Below are 11,413 nucleotides of genomic sequence, written 5' to 3'. Positions count from 1 at the left end.
CTGCCTTCGTCCATTCCATTATTCCTGCGCTGTATCTGATTACTGGCACTGCCCATGTGTTTATGGCTTTTATCATATTTCCGCCATTGAGTTTTGATTTGAGTATCACCTTGAGTCTCTGCATATATTCTTTCCTGATCGTGTCCTTCATCTCTTGGTGTTTTATATCCCCTCCTTCCATTATTCCCAGGTATTTGTATCCAGTCTCATCTATGTGTTTGATGTTGCTCCCATCTGGTAGCTTTATCCCTTCGGTTCTCGTTACTTTGCCCTTTTGTATGTTGACTAAGGCGCATTTTTCTATTCCAAACTCCATCCTGATGTCCCCAGATGCAATCCTTACAGACTGGATTAGGGTATCTATTTCCTTGATGCTCTTACTATACAGCTTGATGTTGTCCATGAACATCAGATGGTTAATTCTGTTGCCTCTTTTCTTGAGTTGGTACCCGGCATCCATCTTATTCAGTACTTTTGTCATGGGAATCATGGCTACTACGATGAGTAGTGGGGACAGTGAGTCTCCCTGGAAGATTCCTCTCCTGATATTAACCTCTGCTAGTCTTATTCCAGAGCTTGTAAGTATTGTATTTCAGTTGTGCATTGTATTTTTGAGGAAGCTGATGGTATTTCCCTCTGCCCCATATATTTTCAGGCATTCTATTAGCCATGTGTGTGGTATCATGTCGAAGGCTTTCTTATAGTCTATCCATGCCATGCTTAGATTGGTTTTCCTTCTCCTACTGTTCTTCATTACCATTTTGTCTATCAGGAGCTGGTCTTTTGTGCCCCTACACTTCCTTCTGCAGCCTTTCTGTTGGTGGGGGATGGTGTTTGTCTCCTCTAGGTAGTTGTATAGCCTTTCACTGATGATACCTGTTAGTAACTTCCACATTATTGGTAGGCAGGTGATAGGCCTGTAGTTACTGGCTATATATCCCTTACTCTTGTCTTTTTGTTCTAATGATGTCCTTCCTGTGGTCATCCATTTGGGTGCATGGTGATTTGAGATACAATGCTGGAGTTGTACTGCTATTCGTGGGTGTAGTGCTTTGAAGTTTTTGAGCCAGTATCCATGGACTTCATCGGGACCTGGGGCTTTCCAGTTTGGCATTTTCTTTAGTTGGTGTCTGACTGTGTCTGTCGTGATCTCTGTGAATCTTTGTTTTATTCTCCCTGTTTCTTCTTCCTTGACTTCCTGGAGCCATGTTGCATGTTTGTTGTGTGATACCGGATTGCTCCATATGTTTTCCCAGAGTCTCTTACTTGGTTCGGCTTCAGGAATTTCTTGGTGGTTGTCTTCCCCTCTTAGTTGGCTGTAAAGTCTTTTCTGGTTAGTTCCGAATAGTTTGTTCTGTTGGTATCCCTTATTCCTGTTCATGTACCGTTGGATCTTATGTGCTTTGGCCTTAAGCTTCTGTTTTACATCTTCTACTGTGTTGTTTAGTCCCCTCTCTTGTACTTTGTATTTCTCGTTGAGTTCCTCCCTTGTTTTCTTGCTTCTTAGCCTTTTTTCTGCCATCTCTTTCAGTTTACTTAAGTCAGATCTCATCACCATGATTTTCTTTTCCAGGCGCCTTTTCCAAGGAGGTTGCTGTTTTGGTTTCTGTTGGGTTGGTTGTGCTGGTGGTGTTGGTGTTCGTATCCCCATCAGTTCTGCTACTAATCTTGCTCCTGCATATGCCAAGTTATTTGTTTCTGTGATACTGGTGGTGTGTATTATGCCCATTATTTCATTGTGTATAATGCCCATTATTTCATTGACCTCACTTGTGTTCTCCCTTAATTTCTTGGCGTTGTAGGCTTTCATGGAGGGGATCTTTGTTCTCTCTGTATCTGGCTCCATCCATTGTCTAATCTTTTCTACCCATTCCGTCCTCTCTGTTACTTCGTCGGTGTTTCTTCGTGTGTCGTTGTTTGATACCTCATCCTACCTGTCGTCTTCTGTGGCATCGTCTCTCAGTTCGTCTTCGTGTAATTCGTTGTCGTGTGACATTTCCTTTCCAGTTCTTCTCTTTCTGTTGGGGAGAGCCAGTTCTTTTTCTTTATGCTCCTTACTTGGTCTGCCAGCCTCTGCTTTGTTTGGGGGTTGTTATTCCTCTCATTCCAGGTGTTGACCAACCTTCTTCTATATCCTCTCTCCGTCGGGTTGCTTCTGATGTAGCATATCCATTTCTTCCTTTTTGCTTCTGTAGCTCAATCTCAGGCTGTTGATTACTTTCGTTGTGGTGGTCAGTTGCTGGATGACGACCTCCAAGTACCTGACCGTCTTCCCCTTCAATTGGGTTGAATACCTGGCTGCCGGACGAAGCTCCTCTGTTGCCAGAGGTTCCATTTACGTCGTTGTCGTTTATTCCTTCATTTCTTAACATCATTGCTGAGTTTTGCTATTTAACCCATAGCTGGACCCTACCCCATCAGGGATAGGTACTCATTTACAGCTGAGCAGACTGAGGAAATTATGGTAAAGATCCTTTCCCAAGGAATCAACGCCGAGGAGTGCGGTCACCCATCCAACGACTGACCAGCCCCAATGTTGCTTAACCAGTTGATCGACGACCTAACCCACTCTGCCACGGCGCCACTACATAATCATTATTTTTATTATTATTATTATTATTGTTATTATCATCATTATTATTATTATTTTTATTATTATTATTATTATGACAGGGAAACAATAAATTTCCACGATCGCAATTAGCTCGACAAAAACAAAAGCAATATACAACATACAACAGTATAAAGATAAAGACATACGAGTACAACTTATATATACCCCAAAACTCACCCCGATCACATAAAACGACAATGCCACCAAGCACATCACACCCTATAAGAAGAAATTCGACCTCCTTACGGAATCCAAATCCACAGGAAAAAAGTAAAAAAAAAAAAATAAATAAATAACCGTCAGGAATTCAAATCCTTCTCCCCCAGACGAGCCAGCTCGTTTGTACCAGATGTTGGGGGAATAAAAACATGTTTTCCCCGCCGCTCTGGAAGCACATAGAGTGGGGTGGGGAGGAATGTTCCTTAGTCGCTCTGGAAACACATTAGGGGTAGGGGGAAAGGAGTGGCATTTGAATGTGGAGAGCATTTCGCCGGGTCGCTACGCTAGGCCGATGTTCTCTTCTTTTATACAGTGGTCTCAACAGGTCGGCAATCAAAGATTATTTTACGATCAGGGATATCATCGTGTTAGATATATACACAAAAAGCATAATCATACGTACATGCATGTCATTTATAGCCATTATCGGTCTAAAGGGATGACGAAAACTATACATCTTGACCGTCTGTTTATTTCTAAGGGGGTGCTTATGCACGTAATACGCGTGTGCTTGCTATACGAGTACACTGCATAAAATTCCTGACATCCAGAAACTTGCAACAGAAAATAAAGCCCTAATCGATCCAACGAAAGGGAAAATATGACAGTATTGAGAAAGAATATATATATAAAATCATCGTCTAATTGTATCAAGCCATAATCCTGGGTAGGTTTCTCGAGCTATTTCTGTTTTATCCTTACCATCAGTAATGAATGAGCATTCAACTGAGAAATACACTTGATGGATATTATCCATTTCGGAATTACGTTAATCACCTTGAACGACATGCTGACAGGATAAGCGCTTACCTGAGACGGATTGGGAAATCAGGCGATAAACACATATACACTTATTACATATACGTGTATACGCAAAAGGTCTAAATCTGGAAGCTATTTATCCTTCAAGTCATGAAATGAAACGTAATCCTTAAGTATAATTATTATTATCCATATAAGTTAAGTATATCTTAGTTTTACCAGACCACTGAGCTAATTAACAGCTCTCCTAGGGCTGGCCAGAAGGATTAGATAATATTTTTACGTGGCTAAGAACCAACTGGTCACTTAGCAACGGGACCTACAGCTTATTGTGGGATCCGAACCACATTATATCGAGAAATGTATTTCTATCACCAGATATAAATTCCTCTGGTTCCACGTTGGCCGAGCCGAGATTCGAACTTCGTACCACCGGATTGGCAGCCGAGCGCGAAAACCAGTCGTCCAACGAGAAACTGTTATCCATATAATACAAGCACGGATTAATCGTTTACTTACAATGAGTCAATCAAACATATCTTTCCCTCAGCTAAAACCACCAGTATATATTTAAGATTACAAACAACTTCTTTCAGATTTCCAGGAGTCTTTACGCTCGAAAGAAGCCAATGGCTGATATGAAGTGGGAATGAACGCAGTTCAACGCACGCGACACTACTTCAGTTTTCCTACTGTAGTGTCCACGACAAGACGGAAGACGGGTAGCCTTAGGCTAAGGCCCCACCAAATCCGCTTTACTTCGACACAATGTAAGTATCATTATACGAAATGGATAGTACTATTATATGGGTATTACGCCTTCACAGCTGCGCCCTGAACAAAGTAAATATTAATATTGACAGTGGCCACAAATTCGGGCTAGGTAACAAGCGCCCACCTTAAGGCGACTAGGAAACGTTGACCGTTGTAAGGAGTGAAACGCATAGATTATGACTAGTTAGTTAAATAAGTATTAGTTTCATGCAAACATTACGTCATGAATTTTTTTTATTAGTATAGACCTACTGGTTGCGTACGGCTTACTATTTGCGTATCAGTAAAAGTAAAAAGAAGAATGTTTAACAATACAAATTACATTGTTAATGATTAATTGCCGTCATATGAAGGGGTTTGGGTCAAGTTCGATAGACAACTAGCCGAGGCTGCCATTGGTTATTCATATAAGAAAAGCATTAAGTTGAAGTCACATTGGGCCTATTCTCGTCAGCAACCTTAAAGTACCCGTTGAATGATTGATTGATACATGCGAGGTGCCGCGTAGCAAGTAACGTTAATTGGTGCAGCTTTAACGAACTCTAGAATAAACTGTGAGGACGTAGCTAAATCGCAGTTTCCTTAATTATTATTATTATTATTATTATTATTATTATTATTATTATTATTATTATTATTATTAATATCGAATTTTAAATTGTAATTTGCGTCACGAGCACATGTTGACTGGAAATTGATATCGAGGTGGCTAAAGACTCTCTCTCTCTCTCTCTCTCTCTCTCTCTCTCTCTCTCTCTCTCTCTCTCTCTCTCTCTCTCTCTCTCTCGTTATCTTGTCGATAAGCCTTTCATAGCGAAAACAAGTATGAATAAGGAAATTCCGAGAACAAATTTATATTTAGGGGACAGACAGCCTAAGCATAGCTTCGGTACAGATGCCGTTAGTGGCAACTGTAGGTACCCGACATGCTACGTTCATTCAACAGTTCAGTTCATAGTAGGGAATATTAGTTCTAGAGGTCAGTTACAGAAGAGCTTTTGAAACTATCTTAGCGAAAGGACGGAAGTCGAAAATTATGCTATGGTAGACAAGCTAAAGAATCAGGATTTGGAACAATATACCAACATAGGCCTAGGGCCCCAACCTTTGTGTGTTCGTTTTCTTGTTCAGCAGGAAACCATGGTTCCCAAAGTAACCATAAAATATAGTAGAAATCTTTGTTTAATATTTCTATTCCCTAGTGGAAACTTAAGATTTGAAACAATACCAACATAGGCCTAGGGCCCCCTCTTGTGTTTTCGTTGTCATGTTCAGTAGGAAACTGTGGTTCCAAAAGTAACCATAAAATATAGTAGAAAATTATGTTTAGCCTATAACTTCTAGTCCCCTGTGGAAACTTTTGAATATCCAGTAGCATGCAATGGGTGACTGCTATAGAGCAACATGGAATAAGGATAAATGTTCAATTGTAAGGTAGACTATAATTAGGCCTAGGACTACAACTTTCGGCTAGGTTTAAATTTATGAATTGACTATATATAATACACATAAAACTGAGTTTATTTTTATTAAGAAACTGAAATTTGGGCATAAATCTTCTAGAAAATCAGAAATTCTTTCATAAATACAGCAACACGAACCTCACAGTCACTTATAAACCAGATCCTCGGTATAAGTATAGACTCCAAAACCATTTTGTACAACTTAATTCCCGGTAGCTGCTATTATCGCCAGTAGTCTAATTTATTAAACAATTTAATAACATTTGATTATACCATCTAAATACAACACGAGCAATGAGAATAAGCGCTCTTAAAAGCAGGCTAGGCATAGGCCTTGGCCTACAATTTTAAGACTACGTTCAAATCTAGCAATATATATCCATCTCCATATACATGAAATTGTGTCTCGGTTAAGAACATGATATATACCATTATTAGCTTGAGGATAAACCTTCACTAAAATATTGTCTAAATATAGCAAAATTAATCCGACAAATTAGGTCACATGGCTACATCTAGGCCTAAATTTTAGACTTACGTTGAAATCTATATATCCATCTCTACATACATGAAATTGAGTCTCGGTTAAGAACATGATACCATTTATTAGCTTGAGGATAAACCTTCATGAAAATAGTCTAAATATAGCAAAATGAATCACACAAATTAGGTCAAATAGGTCACACTAGGTCAATGTTACTAAACCATGCTATAGCTATACTCACAACTCTAAAATGTCTGTCACTTTCAAATGCGATGCGCAGCTGGTATCGTCGTTAATTCACTTCACAATTTAAATTAGAAAAAAAAACACTAAATATACCATCTAAAATCAACGAAGAATCTAAGAAAAATTATAAAGAATTTTAATTAATCGCGGGAGAGACGGACAACATCGACCATGCGCGAATAGAGTTGACGCATTACTGTCCGATTCTTGACAATTGACATCGGATGTTGGTTCCTTACTATATTCTTCGGCGGCTTTCGCGGGAATTAATGTTAGCGTTTTAGAACCTTCTTACGCTGGATTTGCTACCGAATATTACTCTGTACTTGTTATAAATTCTGCATTTGCCATAGAATACCAATCTGTTGTTGTTACTGATTCATTAAAAACTAAATGCGTTTATATTTTTTTTCATGCGAAAATTATTTCGTCGCGAAACGGTTGAGGTCATACGAAAACCATTATCAGATTTGTTAGAACATTGTAATATTATTGAATAAAAAAATGGCATTTGTCTAACTTATATAGCAAGCAGGGCGGTTACATAGTATACTGATACTAAATATCTTACTAAAGTATTTGTTAATGTGATGTGATGTAATTAATTACGCGCTTGTTAATGTATTATTACCAGTACAACTAAAAGTTGAATCGGTTTTATCAGGAAGTCAGCTCCACATTTCTGTTTTGACCAAAGTTTAGAATTTGGCAATGGTGAAGATAACGAGAGGTCCTCGAGGAGGTAAACCTCTCTCTCTCTCTCTCTCTCTCTCTCTCTCTCTCTATCTTTTCTCCTCTCTCTCTCTCTCTCTCTCTCTCTCTCTCCAAATCAGCTGGCTACTTCAGTAATTCGATGATGTTCCGTTGCTTTCAGAGTTCCAAATCTCACAGGTCTGGTTGGTGGAGCTGATTAGCACTGTAATTACAGTCAGAGCTGAAATGCATGAATACGACCTTGGTTTATATATATATATATATATATATATATATATATATATATATATATATATATATATATAGCTCGTTTGTCGTTATGTATAACAAAGTAAATTATTTACGTTGTGAACTGCATTTCAGTTATATTTTATAACATTTAGAAGCATACTTCTCATTATGTAATTTACAGAATACGTAGCCCCCCAAAAAATGTTCTTGGTTTTATATGAGATATCTGTATCCTGTAATCATTATTCGTCGTAGGTAGCTACACTCTGTATGCTACACCATGTATCCCATACTGGTTTACGCATATGGCCTTCCTGGACTCGGCCTACCTTTACGGAAAAGCGAACCGTACATGATCTCCATACTTATCAGGAATAGCAGGGTCGGTCGAAGAACCGATAAGAAAAGATAGAGAAATAAATCTGTTTCTGCGAAGATGGCTGACCGGGGTGGTTGGCATATTGAAAAAGGAATTAATTTTTATTTTGGGCATGTTTCAAACCAAGATTGAAGTGTTATCATTATTATTATTATTAGTAGTAGTAGTAGTAGTAGTAGAAGTCCATTATTTTTACATAATCGTCGCTTTTGCAGTTATTAGTACCATAATTACCATGATTTATTGTTAATGCAGCATGTAAATATTCTTTAGACCGTGACGGATATGTTGTATAAAGATCCCGTCGTGAAGCTGTTGACCTAAACAAATGTAGTAAATACCTGGTAGTTAGTCGATTGTAGTAGGATGCCGTTAAAGCGAAAGTATATATATATATATATATATATATATATATATATATATTGTTTGTTTGTTTGTGTGTATATTCAATATATATTTATGTATATGCATGTGTATACATATGCAGATATACAATTGGCTTAACCGTACAACTAGAATGTATAATATTCTTTGCATCTCACAGATGTACATCCAGCCTTCGCCTTTAATTAACCGGTTTGCACAGTTATCTCTAATCTCTTGAATCAGGGGCTCGCAAAAAGAAAAAAAAAAATGCTGATTTTTGCAGAGCGTATTGTTAGTGCTAACATTTTCCTCTCGTCGAGCTGGGAATTTTTTTTTTTTTTTTTTTTTTTGAAAAAAAATAATAATAATAATTCTCCGAAATTAATCCAGGCGTGTTTTACGTAGAGCTTTCCATGTATGTATTTATATATATATATTTTTTTTGTTTGTTACTAAAATGGAAATTCTGACGTGACTATAGCGCCAGTAAAGGGGATTTTCATAAACTTTCCTTCCGGGAACTTTTCAATTAATGTCCTGTCACAAATTGTTGAGGGAATGCCTAGCATTTGAAACTGTAAAGACAAAATTAAGATGAAAAAAAAAAAAAACCTTAGTCTTATGCAATAATTGTATATTGTGATTATCTCTCGTATGCAGAGATTTGACTACAGTATACGTACTGGTTTACGCATATGACCCTCATGGACTAGGCCTATCTTTTGTAACCGCCAGCGAAAGTTATTACAGTGAGTTAATAAGTGTCTGCAGCATTGTTAACCAAAGCAGGATATCGTATTGAAGTATAAAAATGTACACATGAATATATAAGAAGCCATACATACATTTACACATGCAGGCATTCACGAATGGCGTAACTGTAAATGCAAGAGCAATCACTATATCCTTTTAACACATACGTACAGAAAAACACGTATTTCATACAGATGTGCATACACATGGACATACACTACCGGTTTTCAGAGCTTCAAGGTGTATAGGAGATTGTCTCAGAATAGCAGGGAATTGAAAAGTGAAGCTTTGGTTGTATGGCTGTTGTAGATTTCATAAACATGTACATAGGCCTATACGCCTACATCAACATATGGACATACATTCAATGGTTTTATGGTTGCAATGTTATTGTATTCCAATGGTTCTTGTGAAAGGGGAAAGTAGATTCCATATGCATGTACAGATAGCCTATACGCTTACACCAAAATATGAACATAATTATATTCAATGGTTTATGGTTGTAATGTTATTGTATTTATGCAGTTCTTAAAAGGGGTAAGTAGATTTCATATGCATGTACAGATAGGCCTAGTTTACCTACTCCATCATATGAACATATATTAAATGGTTTTATGGTTGCAATGTTATTGTATTTCAATGGTTCTTGTGAAAGGGACAAGTAGATTTCATGAACATGTATATAGGCCTATACATACACCAATACATGAACATATATTCAATGGTTTTATGGTTGCAATGTTATTGTATTTCAATGGTTCTTGAAAAAGGGACAAGTAGATTCCACATGCATGTATAGATAAGTCTATACTTACACCAACATATAAATATATATTCAATGGTTTTATGGGTGCAACGTTATTGTACTTCAATGGTTCTTGTAAAAGGGACAAGTAGATTTCACATGCATGTACTACGTAGGCCTATACGTCTACACTCACACGCAAACACGTATGCAATGGTTTTCAAACCTGCAACAATTTGTGTCGAGAAAATACGAATAAAAGAAAATAAAAAGAGCAAATAAGTAGGCTTATTTAATAATTATATAAAACCATCACAAAACAACAACAAAAAGCTTACAAGCAAATCTTCTGATAATTACCAAAAGGATATTGGGTCCTGTTACATTATAGGCCTAAAGCCAAAGATAATTGATTTTTAATTAATATTATTTTTTCCCTCCCAGGAAAAATGATAAAGGAATTTTGACGCGTTGATAAGACTGATAACGAGAGCGGGTACTCCAGGTAGATTGACGATAACAGATAGGCAAACAGGATAATAGATCGACAGATAGATAGGTGGATAGATAGAAACAATTAATGATAAAGCAAGGTAGATGGGGTGATAAGACGTAGATAGATAGATAGGTAAACTGATTAGCAACGAGAAATAACACTGTTGATAGATAGAAACAGATAGAGAGATTCGATAGACGTACTAGTTAGGAGAAATTTGACTCGAGGTGCATATTTATATATATATATAGAATGTTGTGAGAGAGATTTACAAGGAGTATACAAGGATTAGGATGTCTCAAAGACTTGTTAGTCCATCCTTTTAAAAAGGAGACATGGTGTGCTCACTTATCTGTAGGAGCAGGTTTTACTGTGCATTCACAGTGTCCTTATGGTTTTGTCTAGCTTTCTTTTAAACTCTTCCACACTGTTGCTGTTTACAACTTCTGGTGGCAGTTTATTATTCCACGTGTCACATATCTTATATGCAAAGAAGTTCCCACAATGAGAGAGAGAGAGAGAGAGAGAGAGAGAGAGAGAGAGAGAGAGAGAGATATGGTATTACATCACACCATCTCAGGACCCCACGTCCGGCAGTTCGATACCACTCTCACTCTGCTCTAGGCCGACTTCTGGGATTATCAAAGCATTCTTCTCGCAAATGTACTTGAGGTGTTCATTGCAGTCCTTTGCCCAGTACCTGTCGAGGTAATATATAAAATAATATATATGAATATATGCAATTCGCTGAATAAGCGGTGATTATATAAGGAAAACTTGTAATGGTGAAGATACTTGAAGACGCTCGTAACAAACAGTGTTCGAAACTGGTGAAATGAGTTATATATATAAAAATGAGTACCAGTTTCTTAAACTGGTGAATGTGATTTGGTACAATATTGAAGATTAATCAGGAAAACAAAGTGCTACGATATGCAAATGAATTAAAAAGGACAGGAGTTTCAACTTACCCAGCAAAAACATTTTTTCAATAGTTTAGACAACCTAACTCCACCTAAGAATTAACACCCACCCCTACCATTAAAAACACCAATACTTTGAAGGGTCCCATTAGAGCAGAAATAAGGTACCTTAGCCCCTCCCCCACCCTTTCTCCCAACTCTTGAATAAAAATAGATTAATTAATCGGAAAACTTTAAGACGAAT

At 37.4% G+C, this 11,413-nt stretch overlaps 1 protein-coding gene across 3 annotated transcripts in view; it reads right to left on the bottom strand.

The window, feature by feature from the left end:
* LOC135206092 (potassium voltage-gated channel subfamily H member 8-like) overlaps positions 1–10,825 on the bottom strand; it is a 421,415-nt gene extending 410,590 nt beyond the window's left edge. For all 3 annotated transcript variants that reach the window (XM_064237316.1, XM_064237319.1, XM_064237318.1), the window contains exon 1: positions 6,558–10,825. The gene's annotated coding sequence lies outside the window, so the exon portion shown is untranslated. The remainder of the gene's footprint in view (positions 1–6,557) is intronic.
* Between the last annotated feature and the right edge of the window lie 588 nt (positions 10,826–11,413).

Source organism: Macrobrachium nipponense, chromosome 29 (assembly GCF_015104395.2).
Source record: "Macrobrachium nipponense isolate FS-2020 chromosome 29, ASM1510439v2, whole genome shotgun sequence".
Lineage (NCBI taxonomy): Eukaryota > Metazoa > Arthropoda > Malacostraca > Decapoda > Palaemonidae > Macrobrachium > Macrobrachium nipponense.
This window is presented reverse-complemented; position numbering and strand designations above follow the sequence as displayed.